Genomic DNA, 12,277 nt, shown 5'->3' with positions numbered 1-12,277 from the left:
GTAAGCCCAGGTATTACAGATGAACAATTTCTGCCTCTGATGTGTATAGCTCTGCTGCTTTCAGAATGAATTGCAAAAGTCAACACGCATGCTTGTTTTCCCAAATGAAATGATTCAGAGGTATAGAATGAAAACACTGATGGTCATCCACTGCTCTCCGCGCCCCAGGTTACCAAGGTTAACAGCGTGAGTATGCCCTTGTGCTTGCTCAGACAACCAGGTACACACCTAGATGTTGTCCTTCCTACCCCCACTTCCTGACCTCCCTCCCACCAAAACAGAACCACGTGACCCACAGTTCTGTTACTAGTCTAATTCTTGAACCTAGAAGCATCTGTGTTTTTGAACGTTGTTTTAAAAATAACGTTGGAGCCATCCATGTCGCCTCGTCCCATTGCGGGCAAGCTGACCCTTCGTGGACCTGTAGGGTGCGGTCAGGCCCAGAGTTCTATTCAGCAGACACTTTTGCACTGCTTGGATCAGGGCAAGAAATCACTGTGTCTGACGTGCCTAGCTGCCTGTTTTATTCTAGCAAAAGAAGTAGTTTTCACTGTCAAACTGCTTTTCACTTGGGGGGAAAAACACAACTCGGAAGTTTTTATCAGAGCCTCTGCTAGGCTACATCACACGAGCAGGTGAAAATGTGGTTGGCGAGGAGTGTGATGACGGTTTTGGTTTTATGCAGCAGTCATTCGCAGCTGTCCCTGTGCGTGTGTTATATATTTAGATGATCTCTTGGAAGAGAGATGCGGCATCTGAACAGGTGAGCAGATTTTCTGGAAAGACCTACAGGAGATGGAAACTTCTAATGAAGAGGCTTTCTGATTTGAAAAAGAAGGCAGGCTCTCACTCTGCATTTGTCTTTAAAAATAGATTATCATTACTGCTTGGAGTAAGAATATAAAGTAGTTCATATTCTTGGGTTGTTTAATCTTCATAAGAGGTATTGTTACCTCCTTTTGCAGATGAGGAAACTGAGGCTCAGAGGCATGAAGTAATGTGTCTGAGAACTCACTCTAGTTACTGACAGAGCCAAGATTTGAACCCAGGGGGCCTTGTGTCTCTGCCCCCACTTCTGATCATATATAATTCCTCCTCTGTTATTAAAAACAACATCCCTCTCGATCCCATGGTTCCTGTCCTGTTTTGAGAGATGCAGATGAGTCTGCACTCTCTGGATAGGTTTCAGTGGTGTGGAGATCACATGCTAGGACACTCTTAGGGTAACATTTTCTTTTTTTTTTTTTTTTTTTAATTTTTTGTTTATTGCAGTAACATTGGTTTATAACATTGTAAAAATTTCAGGTGTACATCATTATACTTCTATTTCTGCATAGATTACATCATGTTCACCACCAAAATACTAATTACAACCCATCACCACACACATGTACTGAATTATCCCTTTTACCCTCCTCCCTCCCCCCTTCCCCTCTGGTAACCACCAATCCAATCTCTGTCCCTATGTGTTTGTTTATTGTTGTTATTATCTACTACTTAATGAAGGAAATCATACGGTATTTGACCTTCTCCCTCTGACTTATTTCACTTTGCATTATACCCTCAATGTCCACCCATGTTGTCACAAATGCCTGGATTTCATCGTTTCTTATGGCTGAGTAGTATTCCATTGTGTATATATACCACATCTTCTTTATCTATTCGTCCCTTGATGGGCACTTAGGTTGCTTCCAAGTCTTGGCTATTGTGAATAACGCTGCAATGATCACAGGGGTGCATGTACCTTTACAAATTGGTGTTTTCAAGTTCTTTGGATAAATAGGGTAACATTTTCATAGCTTGGCTATCATGTGAGCCCCCTGCTTTTCACCAGAGAATCATCTATCTGTGAGGTAGTGGGGTTTATTTCAAGTTTTTGAAGAATTTAGTTTCACCTTTCTGGAGAGTTTGAAATTTATGGTGTACCCATGAGTAGGCAACCAAAAATGCAAGCGTGTGTGTGTTTGACGCGTATAGGGAAGTGGGTTTCCTTTGGAGTTTTATGACGTGGCCTTGGAAGTCCGTCACAAGTGGCAGTTGGCACCATAGGGGTGAGTAAGCTCCGGACGGTAGGGAAGCAGTGTGGTGAGTTGGGAAGAGCGTGGGGCTTTGAAATCAGGCAGACTGGGGTTGGTGTTGCTGGGTCCGTCATTTACAGGGTGTTAAAAGAACCCAGACCTCGATTTCTCATCTGTGTAATGGAGATATCGAGCAGTGGTATTTGGAGCCATAAGTGGATGATGTGAACCATCCAGGCAGTTCTGTGCTCGTGGGGCTCAGTAAACAGGAGCTCCTTTGCCCCTTCATTGCTGCCTGTAGATGTTTTGAGCTGGAGCCTGAAACCACGGCAGGGCGGTGGCACTTCTCCCGCACCAGTTGGGAGCAGCCCTTCCTTTTCAGTGCCAAGATCTCTTGTCTGTTTCACGCCACCTTCTTCAAGTATTATGTCCTGGCTTCTCATGGGAAGCTTGAGGTTGAATAAAGATCGCTCAGTTTTGGGGGCTCCCTTCCCCAAGGTCGAAACGAGCTGTGTAGCAGCCAGAGTTCGTCTGCTGCCTGATCCCTGAAAATCCACAACACGTTCAGTGTTAAATCAGAAAGCCCCTGAGGGAAGCTCTCCTGAGAGATGCCTGAGACTTGCTGCCCTAGAGCCGTCTGGGTTTGTGAGGCTGGACCCCTGCGGAGGCTGGGGGCAGTGTTGGTTTCCTCTGTCTGAGTTGTGACCCTGGGGCAGGGAACGAATCACACCCCTTCCCTCTTTCCCGAGTTCTCCTTAGCTTTCGGGCCTCGTGAATGCCTGCTGGACAAAGGCCTGAGCGAGAGAGTGAGCGAGTCTCACTTAGTCACTCCTCTGACTGGGCTGGGACAGGCAGTGCATTGTGGGGGAAGGAACAAGGGCTTGGGTTTAATTCCTGATTCTGTCATTTGATAGCTGTCTGACCTTGGGCAAACCACTTAACCCTTCGGAAACTCATTTTCCTGGGGTTAATAATACCTACCTTACATCTTTATTGTGAACACAAGAAATGGTGTAGTAAAGCGCTTAGCAGTGTGCCTGGCGAGGAAGAACCACAGTTAAATGACGACCCCCGCACTAACAGCATCTGTCCCCCTGGCCACACTGGGCTGAAAGCCTTGCCTCATTGTGGTGTTTCCCCTTGAAGCTCTTTGGGGTTGGGGATTTTATTACAATTATTTTACAACAGGAGGAAACTGAGCTTTCAAAGGTTGGGTGATCTCACTATTCTTTTGGTTTTTATTGTCTTTATGCTATTGACTCCTAATTTTATATTTCCAACCCTAATCTCTCCCCTAAACTCCAGACTCATATGCTACTGCATTTGCGATATTTTTCTCACGGGGCTAATGATTGTGTAAAATTTACCCTGTCTGAAAACCAAACTCCTGGTGTGTACTCACCTCTTCCCCGCCATACCTGCTCCTTCCCCAGTCTTCCCCTGCTCAGTCAAGTGACAGCTCCATTCTTCCAGTTTCCTGAGGCCAAAAATCTTAGTGTTATCTTGACTTCTCTTTTTGTCCAATCCCCACGTGAACTCTATCAGCAAGTTGTACTGACTTGTTTTCTGGCCTTTCTCTACTCCTTGTCACACCCATTGCTGATGCCATGGTCCAGGCCAACATCATCACCTCCTACCTGGACCACTGCCGTAGCATCCTAACTAGCTATGCCCATTGGATTCTCTGGGGAGAGGATGCTGAGACAAAGTTGGGAGTGCAGCAGGTATATTAGGGCATGATGCCTATGAAGGATGAGGGGTCCAGGAGCATTGGGCAGGGAGAGCCTCAGACCTGGATGCAGATCTGACAAAGTTCTGCTCACCCAACCCTGGGGGGAGCGCTGTGCAAAGATTGTCCATTAGAGGGTCTCACATTGGGCAGCAGTCCCTCTGTGCTCAGCCATTGGCCAGGGCTGCCCAGGAGGAGTAGCATATTTGGAAGGTGCTGGAGCTGGAGGTTGGCAGCTAACTGAGCTCCTTGCACAGAATGGCAAGTTCTTCCTTGAAGGGAGACCTGAGCTATGCACCTCTCTGGCTGCTACATCCACCCTCCCAGCTTCCTCACTTACCCTTTCGTATAGCCAGTAAAATGATCTTTAAAAAAATAAGCCTGATCACCCCACCTTTTGTTCAGAATCTTCCAGGGGCTTCCTGTTTTGTTCAGAATAAAATACCATAGCCTGCAAACCCCTGCCATCTCCTCTGTGGTCTCATTTCCTGTTGATCTCGCCCTCATCCATTATCCTTTAGCCACACTGGCCTCCTTGCTGTTCCTGGAAGACATTAGGCCTGTGCCTGCCTCAGGGCCTTTGCACTATGGTTCCCAGGAATGCTCTCCCTCAGGGCTTTGATGGCTCCCTCCCTCACTTTATTCTGATCTCTGCTCAGATGATAGCTCCCTAGCGAGGCCCTTCCTTACACTCTATTTAATTTGTACTCTTCCTCCCTTAGCACTTCCTGTAGCCTGACATATTAAATAGTCACTTCTTTATTTTCTGTGTCCCCCTGCTTGAGTGTAAGCTTCATATTGGCATTCACTTTTTTCCCCCCTTAATACATCCTTTTATCTCTAGTATCTAGTGCCTGGCATGTAATGAATCTTCAGCAGCTTGTTGCTGAGTGAGTAAATGAAAGACTTCCCCAAGGTCACTCACTGGTGAGTGGTGGGGCCAGACTTTGCACCTGGTATCTGTCTGATTGCAGAGCTCACACTGTCCTGTTCACCCTGCTCTCCCCTTGCCACAGCGAGTACTGGGAAAATGGTGGATGCCTCATAAGTAGAAGATAAAAACAACAGCAAACAAACACATAGAGACAGACATTGGATTGGTGATTACCAGAGGGGAGGAGAGGAGGGAGGATAGCGAAAGGGATGATTAGGCACATGTGTGTGGTGACGGATTATAATTAGTATTTGGGTGGTGAACATGATGTAATCAATGCAGAAATAGAAGTATAATGATGTACACCAGAAATTTATATAATGTTACAAACCAATGTTACTGCAATAAGAAAATAAATTAATTAAAAATTAAAAAAAAAAGAAAGAAAGAAAATGGTGGCTGCTATTATTATGAAGACTAGTTCCTTTCCTGGAACAATTGTGGGTACCTGCTGTCTTGAAGGGATCCTTGTCACCTCACCCAGGAGGAACCTTTTTCCTCTGGAACCTTAAAGTGTCCCAGATTTCCCATCACACCAAATCTGGCCTTCTGTTACAGGACCTGGCACACCTCCTTTTGTCCAGTAGAATGTTCAAGGGAGCCATTCCTGGATTTAAAATGGTTCTTTATCCTCTTTCACCACCAGCATCTTACACTGTTTGCATCTGGGGTCATGCTAAGCTTGTTCAAATTGAAAGCAAAACAGTAACCTTATCATACTGTTTGCCATGCTGCTCTCCAAGGTATTTGAAGTTTTGCTTAAAATAATTTAGGCAGGAAATCCATGTATTCTCTGGTGGCTGCTAGTGAGACCAGCGTAGTGTGTACTTATTTCAGATGACTTATCACAGACATCTCCAAAAGGAATGGCAGGCTACAAGGAAATGGAAAACTGTGTCATGTTCTCTAAGTTTAAATGACCTGCTAATGGCACTAACTAACCCACAGCTTTTCTGGAACATGAAAAATAGTTGTGATTGAAGGCAAATGTCTTCGTGCTTCTACCAAACACAGCTTCAGTGTCTATTTGGATTTAAAAAGAGAAAGATTATTGTTTTTGCCGAATTTTCCCATTTGGAGTCTCACTTCTGTAACTATGCCATCATAGGAATACAGGGGAAATGGCTGCAAGTGTGGATTCTCCTGTGAATAATGCGAGTGTTAACTAGGTTGACTGGGTTAGGGGGCATCCTGTGCTAGACAAATAGCGTAGACATCTTCACCTTTAGCACGAACTTAACATGGCCGGACTGAGTTCTGTATGGAGGCTCCAATGAGACTATGCACTTGAAGATGCTCTGTAAACTCCAAAGTGCTACATAAGATGAAGCAATGTTATTATTTTATTCTTTTGAGAACCCCTTGTATATGGACATAGCTCTCAAATTTTGGTTAGCACATTAAATACAGCCCTTACTTCTTTTTTGCTTTTGGACCTATCTTTGTGTTTCGGCCTTTTCAGTATAACTTATTTTAATTTTGGATAAGAAACTCATCTAACCATGTAGATGCAAGTTTCTTTCTGTCTTCTTGGGTACCAGCAGCTGCCCTCTTCTTGCAGTCCTTGAGCAGGGCAGAAGGTAAAGTTCTGAACACTGTCAAAGTGACTCAAAATATGCGCTGAAATGATTAATGATTGAATTTTAGGTTTAAGGTTGCATTGCTAACCAGTGTTTTCAAGCCTTGTGTTCTTGAATTCTGAGTGAGCTATTGGCGTGGAGGGAGAAGTATGCTTTTCTCCTGGCTGTTACATTGTCTTCATTTCCATTCCCAAACTAGTAAATCACTCTCAAGAAATACGCATCTTAAAACAACATCAACAACAAACTTTTAGTTTGATCAGTTGCAAACGTTGGTATTTATTTAGATTTGACTTTGAGGATTCAATCATAATTGATCATCTCTAAGTTGATTGGTTTGTTGGGGGATGTGCAGAGATATGGAATGGGGTGTAACTTGTTATTTTTGGCCCTCAAATGACTTGACATTACTCAGGCTTTTGTTGTGCTGCCTTCCTGGAAAACCCAATGTTCTCTTGCTCCCAAGGCAGATGAAATCTTCTTGACTTGAAAATAAACAAATCAGATGTGGTGCTTGTATAAACTTAAACTAATGGGATGGTTGACTTCCTGTGCCTCGCCACGTAGTCACCTTGCCAGTAGAGAGGTGGGAAGCGTCTGACCGATTAAATGGCTCCCTTCACTTTTCTGGTATTAATCCTTAAGCTATAGAGATATATTGGCCAAGTTCAGTTCTTAGTTTTCCTTTTTATAAATGTCATCCATGTGGAACCACATCACCATCTCTGTAACTCCAAGGTCTACCTCAGAGTCGCATTCAGAGTAGTCTCTGAAAAAGCACCTGTTGAATGACTGAAGGTGCTGTATTAGTGATCTATTGCTGTGTAACAAATTACCCTCAGATTTAGCGGCTTAAAATAATAAACATTTACTTGTTTCAGTTCGTGTAGGGTAGGAATCCAGGCGTGGCTTAGCCACATGCTCTGGTTCAGGTCTCTCACAAGGCTGCAGTCAGGGCGTCAGCTGAAGCTGCAATTGTCATCTCAAGGCTTGACTAGGGGAGGATCCATGTCCACTCATGTGGCTGGTGGCAGACCCCAGGTCCTTACTGCCTGTTGACTGGATATATCATTTCCTTGCCACTTGAGTCTCTCCATAAGGCAGCTTACAAGATGGCAGTTGGATTTCCTCAGAGTGAGAGAGGGCACCCAAGAGAGAAGCCAGTCTTTTTATAACTTAATCTCTGAAGTGACGGAATGCCAGGCGCTGGCCCAGTGGCGCAAGCGGTTAAATGCGCGTGCTCCGCTGCGGCGGCCTGGGGTTCACCGGTTCGGATCCCAGGTGCGCACTGACGCACCGCTTGGCTAGCCATGCTGTGGCGGCGTCCCATATAAAGTGGAGGAAGATGGGCACGGGTGTTGGCCCAGGGCCAGTCTTCCTCAACAAAAAAAGAGGAGGATTGGCAGATGTTAGCACAGGGCTGATCTTCCTCACACACACACAAAAAAGTGACGGAATGCCATATTCTGTTCATTAGAGGTGGGTCAGTGAGTGCAGCCCACACTCAAGGGGTGGGGATTATATAAGAATATGAATACCAGGAGGAAGGGATCACTGGGGGCCACCTTAGAGTCTGCCTACTAGTGAGATAAGTATGGTATAGTTGGGATTGGTTTTTTATTATATTATTTAATACATGAGATTGAAGTTTCTGGTGTGCTCATAAAGCTGCAGGAGCTGAACCAGGGCAGCAGGAGGTCAGATAGTTGCAGGGGAAGGTTGACTGGCTAGTTTCTAAGAGACTTTCTATAAATTCATGACTGTCCAAGGTCTGTCCCCCGAGTCTTGAAGGTTGAAAAGCTTATTTATGCATCTGCCTCCTCCAGCGCAGATTGCTGATTCTTCTTAAATATACCTACAGAGGGCCTGGTGCCTGAGGACAGAAGGCCAGTGCCTTGATTTCTAATGGGATGTGCAGACATCAGGCAGGTTGGATGGCCTTGTCTTCCTGATCAGCAGGATCTGCCTGTGGAGGAAAGCAGCCTAGGTCAGGCAAAGATCAGAAGGTCATCTGGAGAGCACAGAGTCGGATTGTGCTGTTACACGTCTGTTACACCTGAGATGCGCACCAGCACCAGGCTTTGCTAAACAGCTGCATCCTGTGTCATGATGGGGGTGCCTGCCCGGCTCTGATGGGCGCTGCTGCCTTGTTATTTAACTTCTAAGTCCCATTTCTAAGTGCAGCCTCCTCTCAAATTCTGTTTTTTTTAATCAAATTGTTTGTTTTTTTTAAATGAAAATTTTGCAGATTGCCTTATTATAAAAGACCTGATACTTCTAGCCTCCACCCTCCCCCATTCCCTACTCCCCACAGGCAACTGCTTCCGACTTTTTAACTGATGCTTTTGGGAGTCACCTTGATATCTATGAATAACGTGTCTATTGCCACTTGTTGATTTCTCAGTTGTAGGTGTTATTTATTGATTTCTCACTGTGGAAGATGAAGAGTAGCTGTCTTTGATCCCTCCACCCCCATGAAGCACACACACACCCCTCCATCTGTCATATAACCTAGCACAGCCATATTATCATGTTTTTTTCATTCAGTGGTTCGAGATTACATTATTATGACTCTGAAAAGGCTATCCACGGTTGAGTCTTGAAGTACATGCTAATTATTTTTGCACAACTTTTTAATCTTTTTTTAAAAAATTTTGTTGGTGTTCTGTATACTTTATCACTAATTCAACTCCAAATGCTCCTTGGGTTATGTAAATCTCCTCAGTATGTTCAAACACTTTAGCCATCAGTTTTATCCTGAGGCTTCTCACCTGGAGTCCTCTGACCTACTATAGCTGGGAGAAGCCCGACTGCTCTGTGGGCCTGTACCCTCCAATTCACTCCTCCTCTTCTTCCTCTTGCTGTATTGAGATATAATTCACATGCGGTGCAATTCACCCTTTTATAGTACACAATTCAGTGGTTTTGGTATGTTCACAAAGTTGTGCAACCATCACCACTAATTCCAAAACATTGTTATCACTCCAAAACGAAACCTTATACCCGTTAGCATTCACTCCCTATCCCTCCTCCGTCCCAGCCGCTGGAAACTAGTACCTATTCTGGACATTTCATGGAATCATGCAATATGTGGCCCTTTGTGTCTGGCTTTTTTCACTTAGCGTAATGTTTTCAAGGTTCCTCCATGTTGTAGCATGTATCAGTACTTCATTCCTTTTTATGGCTGAATAATATTTCATCTTATGGATACACCACATTTTGTTTATTCGTTCATCTGTGATGGTCATGTGGGTTTCTTTCACTTTTTGGTTATTATGAATAACTTTCTCACTCAGTTTTGTGTTGGATCCCCTATTTCTTGGAATCTCTGTTTTCCTCTTCCTAGATTTCTTCTCTTCTTTTGGTGGGAGGTAAAATTTTTGAGAGATTATGTGTCTGAAAATGTCTTGACCTACTTCTCACATGGTTTGGCTTGGTGTATAACTCTAGGTTGGAAATAATTCTCCTCAGGATGGTAATTGTATCACTTCATTGTTTTCTAGCTTACAGTGTTACTGTTTAGAAATCCTATGCTATTTATAATATTCTCTCCTTTGTAAAAGTTCTGCTTCCACTTTGGAAGTTTGTACCTTCTTCTCTTTGTTCCCCATGTTCTAAAATTTCACTTGTGAGGTACATGAGTGTGACTTTCATTTCATCCGTTGTCCTGGGTGCTCACTGAGCTCTTCTATCTCGATATTCGTGTCTGTTGGTTCTGGGACATTTCTTGAATTATATCTTTGATCTCCTCCTTTCTGTGTTATCTTTTTTTTCCCTCCTTTCTTGAGCTCTTTTCATATGGTAACTTTCCATTCGTTTCTTGTTTTCTGTTTTGTTTTCCTTTGGTTCTATTTTCTGGAAATTTTCTTACATTTTATCCTTTCCATTTCTGCTGTCATAGTTTTGCTTTCCAAAAGAGCTCTTTTGCTCTCTGTGTTCTTCTTGTTTCCTCTTTTTAGCTAGCTTCCTATTGTTTCTCAACTACACCATCTTCTCCTCTCTCTCTGAGAATATTACCGATGGTTTGCTTTTGAAGTATTCTTTTCCCTAAGTCGTATCTCTTTCCTATGAGTTGTTTTCTGTCTGTATATTCTGATTCCTATCTTACATCTTAGGAGCTTGTCCTGAATGTAAGGTGATTTCTGGCTGTCTACTCAGATGTAGGAGTGGGGTACTAAAAAGCTGATTAAAAACTATGATCATTTCTTGATGGGGTGTCTGGCTATGCCATTTCACTGGAGAGCCCCCCAGATTGGTCTCTTCAGGTCTTTTCTCTTCAGCTGGTTAGGTTCCCAGGAAAATACTTTCTGTTCCCTTGCTTAGAAGTATACCTGGTGGCTGCCTGCTGTTCTGGGAATGCGCAGGGAGGGGAGGGAAGAAGAATGGAAGAACCTCAAAAGTTCAGCCTGTGTTCTTTTTCTCTCTCCATTTTCAATACGATATCCCTGCCTTCAACTCAGTCCAGTCCTACTGTTTTACCTTTTCCAGAGAATAAACCCCTAATCTTCTGCTAATTGCCTCTTAAAATAGACTTTTGATCCCTTCTTTTGACTTTTAGCCCAGTGTTCACTCCCGTTTCCAAAAGTGTCTCTAAACTAGCAATTTTTCAGCCTTTGGCACGTTGTTCCGTTTTCATCAGATTGTGTTTGGGTGTTGCGCACTTGCAGCTAAGAAGGAAATTTTCTCAGGTCTGTCAGGTTACTTACCACTTATCTACCTGCTTCTCAACTTCTAAAATTTTGTTGTCTTGTTTTCTCTCTCATTCTCTTTTTCCTTAAGGGTGATGCCTTTAGAAAGAATTTTTTAAATTGGTATTTTAATGGGATTCTGAGAAGATATGAATATAAATTAATGTGTTCAGTCAGTCAACTTTAACTGAAAGTACTTTAAATTTTTTCTAATCCCTATGTCAGGTTTCAGATTCTACTCCCTACAGTAGTGGCTGAAACTGTGGTCACCACTGGGATGGAAACAACTTGGGGTTTCATTCCAGCATGTTCTGTATTGTCACTGAGGGGCGTCGCTGCCTCTGCGGGCTCTAACCGGTTGTGGCCTGGTGGAGGTGCAGTGAAGGGCTGCAGACGGAGCCACAGGTCCCTTCAGGCTCAGCGATGCTCATTTTGGCCCACTCTTTACCCACTTTGACTTTCTCCCTCAGCGTCATTCTCTTTCACCCCATCCCCTGCCTCTCATATCCCGGTCGCTGGAGGGCTGCCCTTACCATCTCATCACACTTGATCGAGGCATCTCCCAGAACACACAGGAAATGGAATCTGCACAGTTGATGCTTGTTTCCGACTTGGGGCTAATCCATATTCTTAATATACACCACGGATCCTTTTCTTAACCACTGCTGCTCTTTTTCTCCTCCGTTTTTTGGAATTATCCGGCTCATTCCCAGTTTTTGTTTATTTACTCTTGTCTACAAAGCGAGTATATATGGATATATACCTGAAAGTGGAAACAATACCCGTTGGTGTCTGCTGTGCTGATTCTTGCGCCGATCCGGGGACCAATCTCTTGTTAAGATGCTTTTGCATTGTCATTATGCATTGGTTTTAGAGTTTTTCCAGAGGCTGACTTGCTTTCACTCTAAGTATGGTTTATAAATGTCAGTTCCTACTAGTTCTACCTATAATCTGAGCCCCACTACCATTTAACATTGGGCTGTAAGCAGGCACTACCTCACTGGAAAACTTTGTTGTAGGAGAAAAAGAAATTTGACTGATACAAAAGATGCAAGTTGTAGGCTCTATGTCTTGCCAATGCGTTGTCTGTTTTCCCCTGGAACGGGAAGTAGTGACAAGATCATTCCCCAGACTCATGTGCATCTGTCTCTATGACAGTTCTTCCATTTTTAAATACAGCTTACCATTCACTTTCTTGTACTTGTGTGAAAATGTTACAATGTTGAAGTAATTAGTAATTGTGATTTTTTTTCGTTTGTGAGGAAGATCAGCGCTGAGCTAACATCCGATGCCAATCCTCCTCTTTTTTCTGAGGAACACTGGCCCTG

The 12,277-nt window shown here is 43.7% G+C and overlaps 1 protein-coding gene across 3 annotated transcripts in view; it reads left to right on the top strand.

The window, feature by feature from the left end:
- SNX29 (sorting nexin 29) overlaps positions 1–12,277 on the top strand; it is a 522,293-nt gene that overhangs the window by 239,381 nt on the left and 270,635 nt on the right. The gene's annotated exons all lie outside the window — the stretch shown is intronic.

This window comes from Diceros bicornis, chromosome 26 (assembly GCF_020826845.1).
Source record: "Diceros bicornis minor isolate mBicDic1 chromosome 26, mDicBic1.mat.cur, whole genome shotgun sequence".
In the NCBI taxonomy this organism is placed as follows: domain Eukaryota; kingdom Metazoa; phylum Chordata; class Mammalia; order Perissodactyla; family Rhinocerotidae; genus Diceros; species Diceros bicornis.
This window is presented reverse-complemented; position numbering and strand designations above follow the sequence as displayed.